Source organism: Haliaeetus albicilla, chromosome 19, assembly GCF_947461875.1.
Source record: "Haliaeetus albicilla chromosome 19, bHalAlb1.1, whole genome shotgun sequence".
NCBI lineage: Eukaryota > Metazoa > Chordata > Aves > Accipitriformes > Accipitridae > Haliaeetus > Haliaeetus albicilla.
Genome location: NC_091501.1, coordinates 7,618,330 through 7,637,384, shown reverse-complemented (window position 1 = coordinate 7,637,384; position 19,055 = coordinate 7,618,330). Strand labels below are relative to the sequence as shown.

The 19,055-nt window shown below is 45.4% G+C and overlaps 1 protein-coding gene across 3 annotated transcripts in view; it reads left to right on the top strand.

Annotated features, from left to right (window-relative positions):
• Window positions 1-11,611: 11,611 nt before the first annotated feature.
• The window catches only part of TBXAS1 (thromboxane A synthase 1), a 242,626-nt gene continuing 235,182 nt past the window's right edge, over window positions 11,612-19,055 (top strand). For all 3 annotated transcript variants that reach the window (XM_069807488.1, XM_069807487.1, XM_069807485.1), the window contains exons 1-2: window positions 11,612-11,743; window positions 12,966-13,049. The gene's annotated coding sequence lies outside the window, so the exon portion shown is untranslated. The remainder of the gene's footprint in view (window positions 11,744-12,965; window positions 13,050-19,055) is intronic.

The following is a 19,055-nucleotide window of genomic DNA, read 5'->3' as shown; positions in this document are numbered from 1 at the left end:
AGAGTTACGCTGAAGGAGGTTTCCTCGTTACGTGACTTGCTTTGCCGGAGCACTTGTCAGACACCGAACTGCAGGTTCCAGTCCTGCTGACCACCAGCTGTGACGAGAAGATCCCCAAACTCCAGCAGACCCTCAGCCACTGGTCTGGCTGCAGGAGCTCTACAGCAGGGCAGCAAACGTGTCAAAAATCTGGCAGGCAGGACAAGGCGAAAGACCCTTTGGGCTCTAAGGTACATGGAGAGATGGAGAGAGCTCTGTGTACAGGGGGATTGGTAGGGAGCAGATGCCGTATCTCGGACACCTTTTGTTAACCTGGAATAAATACTGCTGTGGAATTTAACACACTGAATTGAAAGGTGAGTTTCTCCCATGTGCCAAATGCTGGGGTTTTAGGTCTTCCTCCTCTAGCTGCTCTACAGAGCTCTGTAAATCTGTTATTGCTTCCAGATACCCTTGCAGAAACTTGTGCTTTTAGTTTAGTAAGTAGAAAACTTGAGGTCCTACATCCAGATCTTAATGTTGGTCCAAATATGATTGGATTATCATTCTTTTAAGATCTACTGTATTCCTTTTCTCTCAGATAAAAATGTCATGCTAGAAACTTTCCACCATCCCCACATCTCTAGAGAGAGTCTTGGAGACTTGAAGGTGACTTTTCTGTGAAATGGTCTCAATATAATTCCAAAAATACTTGATAATTTGGAGCCTGCTCCTCAACCTCCAGCAGAGATCAAAGGGATCCCAGAAAAAAATTAAGCACCATGCATTCCTAGGAGCTGAGCCTTTGGCTGTAATGAATCAATCAACTACCCTTTTATCAGCCAGATATAAATTGACTTGGGGCACTTTGGAGCCTAAGGCTAGTATAAGGCTGCTGGTTTAGGCTTTATTTCCATTAAAAAGTTTGACTCCAGAGGAAGACCTTTGTTTTCAAATGGTGTTTTTTCCATCTTCTTGTTATTTTCACCTTCAAGCTTGCTTGGCCAGTTGGGTATGAAAAGCTTGTTCTTGCTTCCTAGCGGCAAGATTATCTGTTGATGGTATTTATGGGGTGCTAATTACTATCTGTCATTGGTATTTATGAGGTTCCAATTGCTACAGTACCTAGGCACCAGGTACAATATTGAGATAAGTGTAAATGTTAGTGAACGTGGACTCTGCTCTTCCCATCCTAATGCTTGGCCCCTTTGACTTGACTACTTTTCTTTGTCCTCTCCCTCCCACTCCTTTGCATATTTGTGAGACATCTGAGAAAAGGTGAGTTTCGTACTCCGCTATGAAACAACCTTGGCTTGTGAGCTCACCCGGGGGTACCTGGTGCCTGTGGCTCCATCTCGGAGCATATCGTGCTTCTGGTCCTCACGCTGGCGGGCACCCCAAGGCACCGGTGCTGTGACCGGCAGCACTGGGAGCAGAGCTCGCAACAGCCTGGGTCTGCTTTGCCTGTAGCCTGCGTGCCGGCTGCTGCTGAATTGTTTTCCGTAGGATGTTTTCTAAAACCCATCAAACTGCGGCAAGTCGGAGAGCCGAAATCAAACCAGGTGCTGCTTCCCAGCCTGTGTGCGGTCACAGAAGGGTCCTGGTCAGAAAGCATGGAAAGCTTTGAACTCTTTGGACCAGGAGCTGCCTAGAAGCGAGCAGAGAGCCGCTGGAGCCTAGCTGGCATCAATGGGAAGAATTTCTTCTGGCTGCCGGTACTAAAGAGCCAGTTTGCTGCTCAAAGTAGAGCCCTTAACCAACTTGATTGATAGCTGTGGCCAGAGACTGAGTCTCAGCCTGATTCTGAGAAAAACACATGCCTGGGACTCCCTTTCTACCACTACAGAGAAATTAAAATGATCCCACAAGAAAGTGGAGTTGAGATGAAAAAAATGCAGGTCACAGTAGCAGCTAGTTCTTAACTGGGACAGGCATAAACTTCTTTAATGTGGATACAGAAGAGGACATATGTTGTTTCTATTATTACCTGATTATTGGAGAGTAGAGGGAAATTTGCTCACAACCTCAAGAAAGAAGTGTTCAAAACACACTTTTAAAACATCTGAAATTTAAAAAAAAAAAAAAAAGGAAGGAAATTGAAATGAAGTATCTGTGAAGATGTTTTTCCCTGCTTTTTGATCAGCTCTGTTGGTTCCAATTGCTGTCCAAGGAGAAAGCTGGAAATGACTTCGAAATGCAGAAGAAAGGGATTGCACCCTCGGTAAGCCCTGCCTGTGGGATAGCAACCCCGGGACACACTGAAAATGCATAAAGAAGGAAGGTGCCACAAGCTGAGATTTATCTCCTCCTCACCCTTACAGCTATTTTCTTACCCTCAAATTTTCTAGAATGAAAAGCTGTAAAGATCAGTAATTATGCTAAGACTTTTCCTTTATGTATCACCGCTCACTCAAGACTTTCATCCCATTACACAAATAGCAGTGACGTGCTTGGCAGGAGCCCTTTGAAGCAGGTAGTGCCATCGCTGCCAGCTTGGTTTCCCCAGCAGAAGAGCGGCGGCAGAGGGAGGCGAAGGGACGGAGCCTGCGACGCCAGGATGCCCTCATCTTCCTCGCCCTCCTGAGTCACTCGTGCCCGTCCTGCTTTCCCCCCGTGCGGGTTTTTGGCCTCGCAACCGATCTGAGGACAGGCTCCATTGGGATGAGCGAGTGTTGCCAGATGCTGTGGTGCACCAGGCAGGCAGCGAGTGGGCAGCCAGCACCCAGCGCCCAGCACCCAGGGCCAAGCGAGCCAGCGATCCTGCGCTGCTCCATGACGCCAGTAGGTTTGCAGAGAGCAAACAGGGCTGGAGTCAGGTTACAGGCAGCAGCTTCTCAGGGAAAATACATGCCCGCATAAATAAAAAGGGAAATAATTATAAATGACTAATTAACTGAGCAGAAGGAAAAACGGAAGGCAGAAGCAGGACTGAAAGACAGAAGGAAAAAAAAAAAACTGCCTGAGGTTTTTTTGTAGATGCAGAGGTTTGCATTTTGCAGCTCTCTTTTCTTTAGAGAAATAAAGGAAGAAATTTAAATACGTATTTAGGAAAGAAAAAAAATCAAATGGGAAATGCGAAAAGAACCACAAACTTTTGTAAGGAAGCCACTGAAGAGACAGAGCTATAAATGCACAAATACAAATATCAACCTTTGTTCCTTCAACAACAAAAACCCAAAGAATTCATTTAGTACAGAGTGAAAGTAAACTTTTGGGAAAGCACCCGAGGACAGTGCTGGGAATTGCTTACCCTGTTATTTTTGTTCCAGTCATTGGGCAGTATAAGTGAGGTAGTTATTAGAAGTGTTATTTATTCCAAGAAACATTGCATTCCTTTCTGCTCACCACTACCTTGCTTATAGTATTTACTGAAACGTGCTCAAAGCCCTGAGCTGCACTACCACCAGTCTCCCAGCACCGTCCACTCAGCTTGCCAGCAGAAGGAAAAAAGACCTCTATCCAGTGAGATACCCTTCTTCCCCATAGAATCATTTGGGTTGGAAGGGACCTTTAAAGGTCATCTAGTCCACCCCCTTTGCAGTGAGCAGGGACATCTTCAACTAGATCAGGTTGCTCAGAGCCCCGTCCAACCTGACCTTGAATGTTTGCAGGGATGGGCCACCTATCACTTCTCTGGGCAACCTGTTCCAGTGTTTCACCACCCTCATCGTAAAAAATTTCTTCTATATACTAGTCTGAATTTACCCTCCTTTAGCTTAAAACCATTATCTCTTGTCCTATCACAACAGGCTCTACTAAAAAGTTTGTCCCCATCTTTCTTGTAGGCCCCCTTTAGGTACTGGAAGGCTGCTATAATGTCTCCCTGGAGCCTTCTCCTCTCCAGGCTGAACAACCCCAACTCTCTCAGCCTGTCTTCATAGGAGAGGTGCTCCAGCCCTCTCATCATCTTGGCGGCCCTCCTCCGGACTCGCTCGAACGGGTCCATGTCCTTCTTATGTTGGGGGCCCCAGAGCTGAACGCAGCACTGCAGGTGGGGTCTCATGAGAGGGGAGCAGAGGGGGAGAATCACCTCCCTCGTCCTGCTGGTCATGCTTCTTTTGATGCAGCCCAGGGTACGGTTGGCTTTCTGGGCTGTGAGCACACATTGCTGTCTCTTCATTCTTCTTATTAAGGAAAAACTGGAAAAAAGGATAGGCCTTACGGCACATCCTGAAAGCCAACAGCTGCCAAAGACAAATCTCCCTTGGACTCAGATACAGAGGATGGTTCCTAGTCCCTTCCTAGAAGGACGTATTACCCCGTTAAACAGCGAAGGTGATGGCAGGTGAAACTGGGGCGAGGCGGTAAGTAGAAAATGGCTTGTCAGGGAAGCAGGATCTCACTTACAGAGCTCCTGAACTGAAAACCCAGCCTTTAACTTCTTCCAAAAGGCTAGATGGAAAACAAGTCTAAATAAGCTTTCTTTGCTCAACATCACAAGGTACCTTCTCTACTCTGCTCTCATGTTTCTGGATGAAAGAAAATTCAGCAGGCAATTTATCACCAAATTAAAGTCACCGCTATCAAAATCATTCTGGATCCAAAAGAGCCGAATAAATTTGATCTTACTTGTAGAAATGTATTTTGGGTAATGAGAAAGAGCCTGGACCAGCTGCTTCTCGCTTAGCTCCTATGTAGGCAACACCTACATGGATTTCAGTCGCGGACTGGCTGAGTGAGGGCTGGCCAGGGGAACTGCAGCGCTATGAACTGAGCTGGAGATGGAGGGACTGGTGCTTGGACCACACTACATTCCTCAGCCTGGGATGCTCCAGAGTCCCCGGAGACATGACAGCCAGGCATATGCTGCCTTTTTTCCAGCCTGGTAAGGAGATAATGGGAGTGACACTGTAGGGAGAAGATTCAGGCAATGTGATTTAAAAAAAAGGAAATAAAGCGAAAATCCCTCTATGATTTTGTGGCTCTTTGAGCACGCTGGGTGGTGGGACTGGAAGTATGGGAACACAGCACACAGACAGACTTTATTAGTTTAATAAACTAGAACGACTAGCATATTTTGACACTCCATCACTGTAACTAGCCTTTAGTGAGACAGGGTCTTTGGCCAGTGCTATTTCTAAGGAGGATTTCTGTGTCCTTATGCTTGCCCTGCCTACCAGGCATGTGGGGCCTGTGCTGTTTAACTCTCCTTCCCCTCGTTTATATTCCCCATTCCCACACAACCCATAGGCAGTGTTGTACAGCATTACTCCCCTCCCCCAAACTTTCCCTCTTTCAATTGGTGTCACCACAAAGGAATAGATTATTACTGACACTGATCCCAATTTAATCCTTCCAATAATCTGATTTTTCCAAGCCTATTTATATCCTTGAAATGACAGTGGGGTTTAAAGTGATACACATGCCGGAGCCAAAGCACTGGTACTATCCACACCAGCCTATTCCAGTTTTGAACCTCCAGAAAAAAGTGCAGCCCCAAAGATTATGTGATAAATCCCTTCGCAAGTGTTGGTGGTGCTAGACTGGTCCTTGGTCTCTCTTTTTGATGAGCAATACTTTTAATGTTACAGGTTTACTCTGTGTTATACTGGTAACAAGCTGAGGTCCCAAAATAAGTTTTAAAGTTCATATAAATGTAGAATTTCTTTTCCCTTTGTGGATTTTTAATAACCTTCTGGTGTCTGGAAATGATCAAGAAGTAAAGCTTTCATAGCAATCTAAGAAGTATAAACCCATTCTAGTTTGTTATTTCATCCAGCAACTTGAGAACTTTTTTTATTTTCCTGGGCTTTGAGGTGATCAGCCAATGTTTTCTCCCATCCCCAATCTCCTTAAGAAGCTTATTAATGTTTTACATTCAAAATAAAGACAAACCAATCTGAAAACAAAGCTATCCTTAGGGCTGCATATTCTAAATGTGGTTGCTGGACTATTTCCACTATTTGTAACCAATTCATTTTAATATTGCTCCTGCTTCTTGCTAGATCTGCAGAACTTCAGTTCACACGTAGCCAAGGAGTAGTTCAACCAGCAGTCAGCAGGTTTTTGTTCTTCTTTTCCCCTCACTTTTTTATAATTCAATGCAGTGACTTGTTTATATAACCAAATCCTTTTGTTTCTCCAAAAAGGACTTGGATATTCCACTGAGCGACAACACCCGTGGTAGGTGATGGTCTGGTTTTTCCAAAGCAAAGACCTCAGTTTTCAGCAGAATTTACATTCCAGTAATAAATATTTAAAGGAATTATAATGGAACTGAAGCAAAGAATGTCCCTCTGAAACACACACACATGTGCACGCACATGTGTGCGCACACACGCGCACACACACACTCTCACAGTCAATTAGTCTGGGGTCGCTCTGATGCAGATGGTGCCTCTGTTCAAACCCTGAAATATTTTGCTTTTTCCATTAGAAAACTTGGCCATTTTGGATTTTTAATACCCCATAAAAAGCTTATAAAATGCTATTTCTTACTGTCTATGTAGCAGATCACTCAAACATCTATGTCAAAGGCATTTTCTGCAGCAGGATCTCTTTCTGCCCCTAAAAAAGTGTAAGACAGAATACAGATCATGCTGATTTCTTGCTGTCCTTTCTCAGATATGAGCTTTAAGATTTTCGATCATCTATTTTTAATACAACAGGCTAAAATAAATGGCACCAGTATGGCAGTTTTGGAACAAACTGGGGCTACACAACTACCTTTTGGCTTCAAATGTGTAGAATATTATTAAGCAAATGAGATGCTGACGTACTTTTCCATTTACAAAGCTTGTGTTTGCCCCAGTGGGCCTAACACCAGGTGATGTCTTAATTAATGATGATGAAGATCATATATATGACATAAACAAAAGAACTGCTTTTTAAAAAAAAAAAATAAAAAAAATATTCCCACTCCTTTGAGGAAGAAGAATGAACTGATTCCAAAAAGCAGAATAATGAAAACCAGAAGGCAATAGAGGGAAGAATGCAGCATAAATATTGGAGTTACCTGCAAATGTCTCCCTCTGCAAACAAGACAGTATTTATTCTGTACAGTTTCTTGTATCCTGCACAGCACTTCACATTACTCATAGGATGACCTGTCCGTCTTTACATTTGCATTGAACCATGCCCACATGAGCAGCTCTGCATCTGTATTATCCACTGGCTGAGTATAATGCCCACTGAGTGCTGCCCACCGAGGAGGTATCGGAGCCTGCCGTCCCTTCTGGTGCCCTGGACCCCCTTATTTCATGAGCAGCTTTGCCATGAGGAGGCCGGCTACCTGCGGAGGAGTTACCCGTGCAGAACTGACCCACCGAGACAGCACAGCATGCTGGGGTCTGCCACGTCCCTCTTCAAATGGGCAGATAAAAACGCAGTGGTCAGTACTCTCCTCACTTTCACCTGCTCCGTTATCCGCATCCGCAGCGGTCGCTTGATGGGACCAACACTCTGATGTGTGCTTACCAAGGGAAAATGGTTATCTCTGACTTTCAAAGCTTGAAACATATGAGATGGGTGGGAGCTGCAGAAGGACCTGTCTCACAATGTCACTAAAAAATCAAGTGAAAGGGATGAAGAAATGGGTGTTGGGGGGGAATCAGTCTTGGAGAGGGGCCCTAAGGCAAGAGGGGTGGGAGGGAGAAGGCTACATGTTATTTTTCCATTCATTCCTGTGTCCAGGGCTAAGCAAGAAAAGAGTACTTCATCTCCGTTTACACCTCCACCTCTGATTTTTCACCTTGGGAATCTGGTCATTCTTAGCTCGGTAGGTTTAATTTGCTGACCTGACATGAACGTACCCATCTTTCATGTTGATCCTGGCTTAAACTCAGCAGAAACAGAAATAAGAGTGGAAAATAACCTAGCTGCCCACTACAGACAATGACAGTGAACCAGCTTAGGAGAAATGGAAGGTGAGCACAGGTATGTGGATTTCACACTCATCAACCCTCCTGGACGTGTTCAGCTTTGTGCAGGCACCAGCGCGAGGAGGCAGCCCTGGGAAAGGTTTACCCTCATCTCTAGCGAGCTTTGGGATGGATCCTCCATCCAGCGGAGGAAAGGAGAAAGACCTCCTGCAAGAAAGGTGAGACCCCTCCAGGGCAGGAGAAGCTTGTCCTGGGAGAGGAGCAGGTATGGCTGGAGGCAGGAGGACCTCCTGCTCCTGCAGCTCACTCTTCCCATGCCAGCCCTGCTCCATCTGCTGGCAAGAACAATGCCCGCCGGGATCCTGCTCCTCCTGCGGTTTCCCCAGCCCCGATTTCCTCCATGGCTTCGTTTCATCTGCCGCAAGGGCCAAGGGTGGGAAGAGCAGAGCCTTCCCCAAGCAGAGGAGGGAGAACAACCCTTTCTCTTGGGTCACAGGGCGAGGAACTGCCCTCCCATGAGCTTCTCTCTACTTTTGCTTCTAACAGGTCATCAAGGTTACAAAGGAGCAAATGAAGTATTGCGCACCCTTCATATTCACCGTCTGATCCACCGGTGGGGAACCTGATTTTGCTGCTCACTCGTGGTCAGCCAAGCCCCAGTGAAAATGCCCTGCAAATCCCCCGAGGCTGCGTGGCAGAGCGGGATACTGCTGCGGACAGGGGGAGACGGCAGCATCGGCAGCATCAGCTCCTGTCTCAGCAAGTGCCCAGGAAACCAGGGCGTAACTGTGAAAGGTATTCAGGGGAAACAGGAGCGCTTTGGCTCTCTGGTTTGCTGCTCAGCACTTTGCAAGGTTGTTGTTTTGGCTTTACCTCCCTTTTTCCCTTGCCTACTAGGTGTTTAAGAGAATATGCTGAGGAAAGCTCTGGACTTTGAAAAGTATGGAAGCAACAAGGAAAGCTTTTGCCATGTATGAAGCTGAATGGCATTGCAAACTTGACTCACTCTTCTCTTTGCAAGGAGATGCAGGCTGGTTTAAGAAAGCTCCCCTGTGAAAGGCAGTGGGATTTTTTAGCTCAGGCACCATTGGCATTGAATGTTTTTTCCTCTTGTCCTGCCTTCTGCTATTGGGAAATCATCTGCACCTGGATTTTGCTTCTCTTTTCCATATGGGAAAAGAATTGTGTTCATCCTCCTGTGGTCCTTACAGATGGCATCTCTTGCAGCTCCGCGTTAGAGGTGGTCAGGTGAATGGGGTGGGCTGACGTTCTCCACGTCAGCCGGCCCCTCGGGGAGGGAAGAAGGGCAGCCAGTGTCAGACCGATGTTTACAGAAAGTTTAGTCTCCAGTGGATTTCCCTACTCCAACGGAACAATAGGAGGGTCTGGTACTGTATTATCCATGCTTCCTCTTATTCTGATTTTATCTGTGAATTCTTGCAAATAATAGATGACTGAGACCATTATTGTTCTGGGAAATAGGAAGATGAAAACATTAGACAGATCTTAGCAATTTCAATGGACTTATTCATGGTGTATTTAGTTATGCAAGTCTTTGCAGAGTCAGGAACTAACAAAATACCTGTTGGAATAGGTAATAATCCTGTGTGTTCACAAAAGCAGTTCTCTTACGGCTCATTTTTAATAAGAGATACTGCCTCAGTCAACCTAATGCTACAGAGTTCAGAACAAAAAAAGAAAACAAACGTAGCTCCACTCTTAATGCCATGAGATCTTGGGAAGCAATCCATTCCAGCTCTTCTAAGTCTCTGCTTTAATACAGGCATTCTCAATGTAAATTGCATGCTGGTGATTAATAGATCTTCTATCAATTGAACTTGAACTGAAGTCAAAAGAACATACTCTTTTTTCTTTTTTCTTTTTTTTTTTTTTCCTTTTCTAAACCTGCATTAAAAAAGATTATTCAGAGATCTTGGAAGGAAAAGTGCTAGGTCAAAATTCCCATTTTTCTAGCAAGTCTATGAAGACTTACTTTTAAAAGTTGCATACTGTAGAATCTTAATTATCCTGGAAGGCTTAGCGGGGTTATGGCTTAAGTATGCTATTCATGCGCTGCCAGCTTGCTCTAGAAGTACAAGATGAGCTGTAGTGCCTTGCAAAGCAGCTAAACCCTTCCCTGGGCCAGATGGAGTCCAGCAGCAGTTCAATGGTTTGACTCGAGCGAAGGAGTCCTGCAGCTGCCTGCAGGTCCCACGCAGGGCTCCGGCTCGGCCACGGGGCAGCGTGGGTCCTCTGCAGTTCTGGCAGAACTCTGTGTCTGCCTCTGCATCACGTCCCAAGCTCTGGGAAGTCTTCTTCATTTAGGAACATTGCCATATGACTGCACAGAGACAGCTGTGGCGTGGTGCTGTGTAGAAGCTAAGAAGTCTTCATGGGCACCACCTGTCTGTGCACTAAAACCTCCTGCATCAGTCATTTATTATTATTTTGCATTATCTAGGACCTTTCCTTCTCCTCCTCTTCACCTCAGGTAAAGGGGAGCTGTTTGTATATCCATGGGCTTAGTACATACTGGTCTTGGAAGAACTTCTCTGGCTCGTTGTACTTTAACATTGTTCACATTTTTGATGCATATGCAATTAATAAAATTTGGGCAAAACTTTAAAGCTTTGATTATACTCGGGACAGATTATGAATTTTATGTTCTCTATGAAGTATCGTTAACACTTGCTACCCACACGGACTAATTAATAAGAGGAGATTTTACTCTGAAAGGAGAGCTTTCTCTCCTCTGCACAGCCTTCCTCTCAGTGTTAGAAAAACAGATATTCCCAGCTAGACAAACAGGGCCATGCTCCCAAAGTTTTTTTTGTGGGTCTTGTGGCATTTAGTGTTCCTCTTGATCTCCCAAATGCAGGACAGGAGCAATTGTGTGAGAAACTTCACCTCTAGTTTTCAAAAGAAATGCCTAGCTTTTGGGAAGAGATGCCTACATAAAGCCTCAAACACAAGGTAAAAACAGAACACAGAGTTTGGCTCACCTTGCACAAGTCCCACAATTCAGGCGAAGGTAGCTTGTGAACTGAAAGCCCAAATAGTGCAAACTAATTCAGAATAAAGCAGTATTAACGTGAAATACATGTCCAGCATAGGGGAGGGGAGTTACGCAAGTGAAGCTACTCTGCAGCAACTCCCAATGTGGATAAGCCCTTAATTACTTCTAAAATCTCACCATTACTAAGCCATGCTTATAATTTCTAGAGGCCTCGAGTTTCTGCAGCAACTGGAGTATGAGATTCAATTGCATTCACTTCAGTGGAGGATACAGTTAAGTATGGGCACGTTTGTAGGCTTGAGGCTAGTCATTAACTAATTAGTGTATGGGAACATTTGAGTTTTTCCCATCTGATTTTGCAAAGTTATTTGGCAATACTTGCTTATGAGCCCCTTTTCACTTTTTCCCCTCTCTTCCCAGCAAACCAAACCCCCACCAGAATCAGACGGCGCGTTGCAAGTACGCTAACTTCCCGTTTTCCTCTTACTGCAGACAAAAATATTTGCTGAGTTTTGCTTTTTTTACACAGACATTCAAATATATATATAGTTTTTTTAAAAAAAAAACCAAAACTTAATAGGTTTTAGAGTGTTTGTTTCCTTTGCAGCCAGGCAAAGCCTTCCTTCCCAGCAAGGGCATGACAGCGGGAGCGGCGGGGGGGCGGGTGTGTGCGCTGCCCCGGCGGAACTACAACCCCCAGAGTGCATGGCGAGCGGCAGCTGGGGGGAAGGCAGGGCAGGGAGGCGCGGTGCCTTCTGGGAGTTGTAGTCCCGCGGCCTCTGCCTGGCTGCGGGGCCGAGGGCAGCTTTCCAAGCACCTGTCTGTTCCGTGGGAGGCAGCGATGACTCCGCTCTCCACCGCTCCCCTCCGGGTGTTGCTGGGCAGCTGCACCAGGGACGGGTGGAGGAGGCATGGAAGAGATTTAAAGGTAAGGATCTCCTAGGATTTGCCGTGGAGTTGGCGGAGGAGGGGGGCTGTCAATCCTGTCGCCCCTCCTGGTCCTCGTCGCCCCGTGTTTTTGGCTGGGAGGTTTTTGCCACGTCGTTCCCGTGGCACATCGTTGGGGAAGTCATCTGGATTTGGGTTGGCTTGCGGAAACGTCTGCAGCATTAGCACGTGGGACTGGCCGTGTAGGGATGTCATTCTCCCTTGCAGCTGTGGTTGGAAGTGTGGCTGTTGGCTCCTTTATGTAAAGGTTAGCGGGAATAAATAATCATTCAATCTTAGAAGAAGGTGGGGGAGGGAATCCCACTCCTTACAGGGACTGGAAATCTTTCTCGAGTGAATAAGTGTCTTATAACATCCAGCTTCTTGCTGAATTTAAGCTTGCTTTTAAAATTCTTTTTTGTTTTTCCTTTTGAGTTGGCTTTCTAGGTCTTAGTAGAGAGAAATAGCCAAATACAAATTTTGCATAAGTGGCTACAACAGCCTTTGCCTGCATACGTTTCCTTGTTCCGGTGTTTCTGCTGTTTGTTGAGCTGGAGGCAACCGAAAGTCTCAGGCTGTGCAGATCACTACAGTGAAAATCCTTGGAAATGCTTCAGTTTCATCCTACTGCTTAATAAAACAGAGCAGCAGTCAGGATAGCACAGGGAGAAGAAACAGCTTTGTGTGTTTCATGGGTCAGGTAAAACACTCTTGAACATTTTGGCTGTGATCCTCTGACAAGTAGATGCCTGGGAAACTATTCCAGCCTTGCTGAGCGTAAATTTGCCAGAGAGTTTTGGGGAATACTTTGCACGAGGATGCTCTGCAGGCCTTCCAGGGCTGAGCGTATATCAGCTGGTGATCCCCAATACATAGGGACTGCGTTCAGTGACACAGCTACAAATAGTTTACTAATTATGCTGAAGGCTGAGGATTTGCTGTATGCAATATTTATGGCCAGTGACACTGGTTCTCAGCTATTGCTTCTGGAGTGGGACAGCAAGCAGCAGGCATGCTGAAGACTGTGGGAGCAGAGTGGAAGTTTTTAGCTAAGGCTACTGAAGCAAGACCCCATTTAAATGAAAAAGGTGGAAGCAAAGACAGGAGTCAGTCCTAGTAAAGGTCTCACCCAAGAGAAGATGTGAAAGGCAGTTGTCAGTTCTGCTGGGAATTGCGTTGCCCTTTTAATGGTAATAAAGTAGCTTTGCTCTTAATCTCCGCAGATGCTGCCAAATGCGGAACAGGTCTGGACAACGTGGCAATTCCCTTCCTGCTCGGAAACTTGGCACTTCTGGGTCAACACAGAGGTATGGCTTTTGGGCGTGTTGGGTTTGTGCACTGTGGGCACCAGGGTTGCTGTCATATGGGAAGGCGGAAAGCAGAAAGCTAATGAGCGGGTGTCCTTCACGAATCAAGCATGCAGTAATGTTAAACACAGTACCCTTGAATGGCTACCCAAAAGGAGGGGATATACATCTAAAATGAGGGTGCTATAACTAATGTTACAAGGTGTTGATAAGAAGCGCTAAACTTTCTGCCAACTAATCCATTACCTTAAAAACCCCAGCAGCTGTAATGGGAGGGCTCGTGGGCTGCTTTTCACATGAAGTTTTTCATACACCTCATAGATTCAGGTGTATCTGATGTTCTCGCTGTTTACAGTATCAGTGACACTGCTAATATGTATGTAATATAAAATAATTTATGGGAGCATCTGAATCTGAAAGCATTCCTTTCACGTTCAAGAAATTTTCCCAAATGTGAGCAGCACTAATATAAAAAACAGGGACCATACCTGCATGCAGCCTTGCTGAGTTTTGGATACTTCCCTGTATGCTGACACCATGTATGCCAGCTTAACCCAGGCGATGAGAGCCATTGCGGAACTGGCAGCTCCATCTTGAGAGCAGGAGCATGGCCGGGGATGCCACCAAAACCCTGGAGCAGGGCAGGTGCCCGAGGAGGAGTATGGTGGTGGTGGGACCTCCTGCTGCACCGAGCCCCATGTGGGCAGCAGCGGTGGCGGGTGCCTCTCCCTGCTCCCTCCTCGGGGTGAGGGCTGTGCCAGCAAAATGCATAGACATTCCTACTCCACCTTTCCCCAACTGCCAGTCAGGCTGCAATGTCTAAAACAGGCATGGATTTTCCTGTTTACCCAACATCAGCGTACCTCCCAAAAAGCAATTGTGTCGGTTTTGTTCTCCTTTCCTTGTACGTATCAGAAGTCAAACAGCGTGATGTGGCTAATGGGATTATATTGACCCACCTCTGCCGTTGCTATTAATATTTGAAGAAATTCCCAAATGCCACAGGCCCAACGGTAGTACAGTTGCCTGCCCATCTTTCTCTTGCCAAACAGATTGGGTCTTTTTATGTTAGCAAGTCCAGTAGTTGCTAGTCCAAATTTTGCTCCTTGGTAGAGTTCAGAAGCTAGGGACCAGATTATATATGGAAGAGAAAATATAGAGACTATCCATTTTTGCAATGGATAGCAAGTTGATTTGCAGTGTCATTTGAACAGTATCCAAATAGCCAATTCTTTTTTTAAAAAAAAGGAGGCTGAAGGGATCTGGGGGGGGGTCATGCCTTTTTCTTGCTGGTCTTAGAAACATAACTCACACTTTTAAAAAAAATTGCATTCAGAATCCAACCCTGGAGCACAGGCTACTAAATTTCAATTGCTGTTTTTATGTTATTATTGCAATTGCAGTAACTCTGTAAAAGGGAAGACAAAAGGTTGCTCTTTCCACTTTGAGCTCTTTCCATCCTCCACTTTTACAGCAAAGGTTACCCTGAGCAATGTGTACATCTGTCTGTTCCAAGTGTAGAAATACATATTATTCATACCTTGTCAATGTATATGCTGGAAAACAGAAGCTGAATTTATAGCTATATTTCCTCTCTGCCGGGGCTTTTAGAGTCGAGTGTTTCAGTGTTTCCATTATAAACCCCTGTTTTCTGAGGTTTATAACAGTCTTGAAGAGCATAGCGGTCTTGAACCATAATAGAAAGCGTGTAATGTTGCATTTACAATACAGCTGTAACTGCACATTAAGGAGTGTAATCTTCTCAGTGTACCCACAATGCTCCAATAAGGTTAATTGGAATTACATATACTAAGAGAAAAACAATATTTTACCCTTGGAGTTGGTGCTCTCCATCCAGAGAGCTGAGAGCATCACACAGGGACAGAGTGCATCTGTCTGCACCAGACTTAGAAAAATGCCGTTCCTTGCTACACCATTAAAATATCTGTGTGCATCTGCAAAGGCCCCTCTCGGCACCCGCCTCCCTCATTTGATGCCTCACCACTTTACAGACTTGGCCAAGGGAAGCCAAGGTAAAGGTGGCTGGAAGAAACTAGTATTTTATTGAATATATGCTGAGGCTTTTGTCCTATGCGGTGTCTCAGCTGTCTCAGCCAAGCTGCCCTCGGCTTCTAGCCTTGCATAAATATAGGTCCCATCTGAAACCCATCTTCTCCATTTCCAGTCAGCTTGCTCCATCTGGCATCTTGCATTCATGTATCACTTTGCTTACGAATATAAAGTAAATGAATTACAGTTCGTGACAACATCCCCCTGTCCCTAGGCTGTCTGAAGTAGTCCCAGCTCCTTTGCCATGCATCTGGGTAGTTGCCGGCTTCTCTAGTTAGCCTGAACTGCCACAGACAGAGCAGGGGCTCTTAAGGAGAAAGTACCTTATACGTTGGGGTACCTGTCCAACGGGTCTGGCTCTCTAAGCTGTGTCTCTTCCAGTGCACCTAGCTTAAATTTTTGTTGATGGCTGTAGGACTGTGCTGGGCCAGAGATCCCATCATGCCAGTTCGGTTGCTGGGTGAGTGTAACCAGTTGGGTGAGGGGTAAGTGTCTGCAGGTAGCGGTGTTCTGAGTTAAAACAAATACTTTAAAATGGATGGTGAGGAAGAAGAGATGGAGTTGATAGTGGACAGTTGCCACGGCTGGTGGCCATGTTTATACTAGAGCTGATGTATCATTGCAGTTGCTCACTTGAGCTTGTTGGGCTTAACTGGCTGAAGGTAAAGAAAGCAGCAGCATCTTCAGAGTAGAAAGAAACTTCTAAGAATTGTTTAAAAAAACCCCCAAGACTCTAGAGCTTGAAGACTTTGTTAGGCTCTGTGGCAAGTACAAACCGGTCCTCTCAGATTGTCACAGAGCCATGGTTTTCCACGAGCCTTATCTCTGATCAGCAGCCAGTAAAAAGCTAAGGTATGATGGCTGAAAGTTTTGTTCCATGGATTTTTTTTTAATTTTTTTTTTTGTATTTCAGTGAAACTGAGAAGGATACATATTTCATTTTTGCAATAGCCCAGCCACAGTCTAAGGTTGTGCTTATCTGCCACTTGGTAGAAGGCAGCATAAGGTAGGAAGGAGGTAGGAGGCTGGACTCACTGTGAACCGTAGGCTCAGATCCCCTCTATGCTTCAGTCTGAGGAAGCAAGTTAACATGAGTGTCAGCAGGGTTGAAATCTTGTTGAGACTAAGTTCTTCTTGCTGTTTCAACTCATATGTCACATTATTTAGTCTTCCACTTAACCGCTCTTCCCGTGGCTAACAGGTCAGCTTATTGGGTTCACGCCCTTTTGCAAACATTGCTAACCTCAAGCATTCAGAATCACAAATTTACTCTCAGATTCATGAGACTGCAGGAAAAACATGCATTTTTTTAAATTGAGCAATTAAAATAGCTTAATTAGTATTTTAGCCCTGATCCTTTGAGTTTCACAGATTTGGAACATTTTTTTTCCTTGGTTTGAGGGTTTGACTGTCTTTTCTCCCAGTAAAACTTGTATTTGTCACAACTGCACACATGAGTAACTAGTGCTTTAGTGAAAACCCAAACTAGGCCAAGACTTGCAGTAAGAACTTGAGATTTGGAAATGCTGGTTTTGTGATTGTGTAAGTTTGGTTTTTGACTTTTTCTTTTTTCTGCCCCCTCACCAGTTACACATGTCTGTGTTACAACATATCTGCTGAGAATGAGAGAGCTGAAGGGATTTCTGATTTGGTGAATTAATGTACAAGTGGTCAGCAGAAAGGACTGCAGCAAAAAAGCAATGAATGGGATAGCACAAAAGGCTGAACTAGAGTAAAGCCATGTGTATGTTACATGTGCTTTTCTGCAGCATGTCAGGGGCTGCAATTTGCATGTTAGTTATCTGTTCTCCCTTTCATATGGGTAAGAAGGCCTTTGGGAATATTGGGCACGATCTACCAAGAATTATTCATCATGTGATGCATAAATTTAGGCAGTGAATATCCCCTGGACAGGGGCCTAAGTAAAGATAAGGCTTTTCAATGTACTTTATATTGTTCCTGCATTTGCCCCATAGTGTGAAGGTGTTACATGTCTTCCTGCCACAGCTCTGTGTGTTCCAGTGCCTCATACATTTTGTGTTCTTACAGCCATCTGAAAACATCCAGCATGATTGTTCACACTGCAGTTATTGTCATTTTGAAATGTTTATCATGGGGAACATTTTCAAAGGCAAGAGGGGCAACAGGGCACCAACCTCCCCCTGCCTGTCTGCAGGAGTCAGAGCAGCATTACCAAACCCTGCACCTGGTGTTCTCCGGGAGAATTTCCCGTGTCCCATGAAGGGATGTTTCTAAAGCCTAAAAGAGAGGCTCTGTGGATGCCACTAAAGAATTGCTGAAGAACTGGGATTGGTCCTCAGTGATTATTTTGAGCTGCCAGGTTGAGTCTCTTTGCAGTCATACTGCCTTTCTACATGTGGATGTAGACTAATAGCTTCTGGGCTTCTTGAAGTATGAAAACCATTACTGTGGCAATATTATTAGTCTGACTTGCTTGATTTTGACCTATCGTTTTCCTGCGAGCCAGTTTACTGCCTCTTCTGTGCTGAGACTAGATGGTGGTAGTGCCTGAGTTGTAATGCGGTCCTGGTTTTGGCATGTTTGTATTGTCTAATACATTGCACCTTCTTTTAATACATTGCACCTTCTTTTGCTTTTTCTTTTTGCTATCTTATTCGTCTCAGAGGGGTAATTGCATCCAATCCCTCTGATTTTAGACAATTAGAGATAAAGCATCAAGGCAGAGCTGATACTGCCCACAGTTCCCAGATGGGACCTGATTCTACCATTCCGGTCAGCCTGAAGGCCATAACTGATGGGGACATTCTCCATTCACATCTGTGGGGCTGTGGGGCTTCTTCTGGAACCATGTGCTATTTGAAAAAAAAAAGTGGTGGGCCTCAGGTGAAGAATACTTTTTTACCTCATCTGAAGTTCAAGGTTTTTGAGACTTTTGGTGCCTTCCCCCTTTTGTCATTTTGAGTTTTGACAGGGTATTGATAAATGCCTTGCATTAGTGAATTTAGTTTTTCAAAAACCCTACCCCCATGTGTCTGTCATTATCTTTTTACCTGTTCCAGGCCTTAGTACTGAGCCTGTCAGGTCTCTGAGGGCACCAGTAGATCTTAATTGTCCTGACTGGCCTCACCTGAGATCCCCCCACCTGCACACTCTGCCCATGGGCCCAGGAGCCCCATTAAAGCTTGGGTCTGGGGTTTCAGTTGCTGACTTGATGCCCTTGGTGGTCCCTGCTCCTGACTTACCCCTTGCTGTGCTGATGGACCTTGTTACCTGCCTCCTACGTTCAGCCCGGTGGGTCTGCACCCCGTGGTGAGGGCTGGTCTGTGGGGGGGGCTGCCCTCAGCTCCCGTCCCATCCTGTCCCCCCTCCTGGCCCTGGCAGCCCATCTCCAGGGCACGTGTGCAGGCTGCTGATGATCTGTATCAGCAATCCGGTGCTTTTGAAAGAGGTACTGAGCAGCATGTTCATCCAGCTTTTGGCTTGTCCTTTTCACAAGCAGAATGCAGGGCGGATGGTCGCGGCTGTCCTCCTGTGACAGGATGGTCAGATCTGCCTCTTCTTGGCTGCTATTCTCCCCTTTGTCCTTTCTATTTGTTCTTTTAACTCCCCTTCTTCCATTAGGGCAACTAGAAGGATGCAATGGTTGGGGTTTCTCCAGCTGGCAATCCAGGAGCCATTGCGCTGCTCTGTGTGATGCCGATTGCCGTGGCTAATTGCCTCTGAGGTAGCTGCCCTGCTTTTAAGGAGGCTGCGTGCAATCTTTCTCTAAAGAAACCTCTTTGTATTGTCCTGAAAGGATTCTACAATAAAATTATTGAACTGCAAACTGGAGTGGTAAGGTGGGAATGTTGTAGCTAGAGATAGCGTATTGACACCTCAAAATATTTCCGTTAATTGGGGAAACCCAGCATTCTACATATTCCTATTTGCAAAGTGCAGTAAAAGGACTGGGCT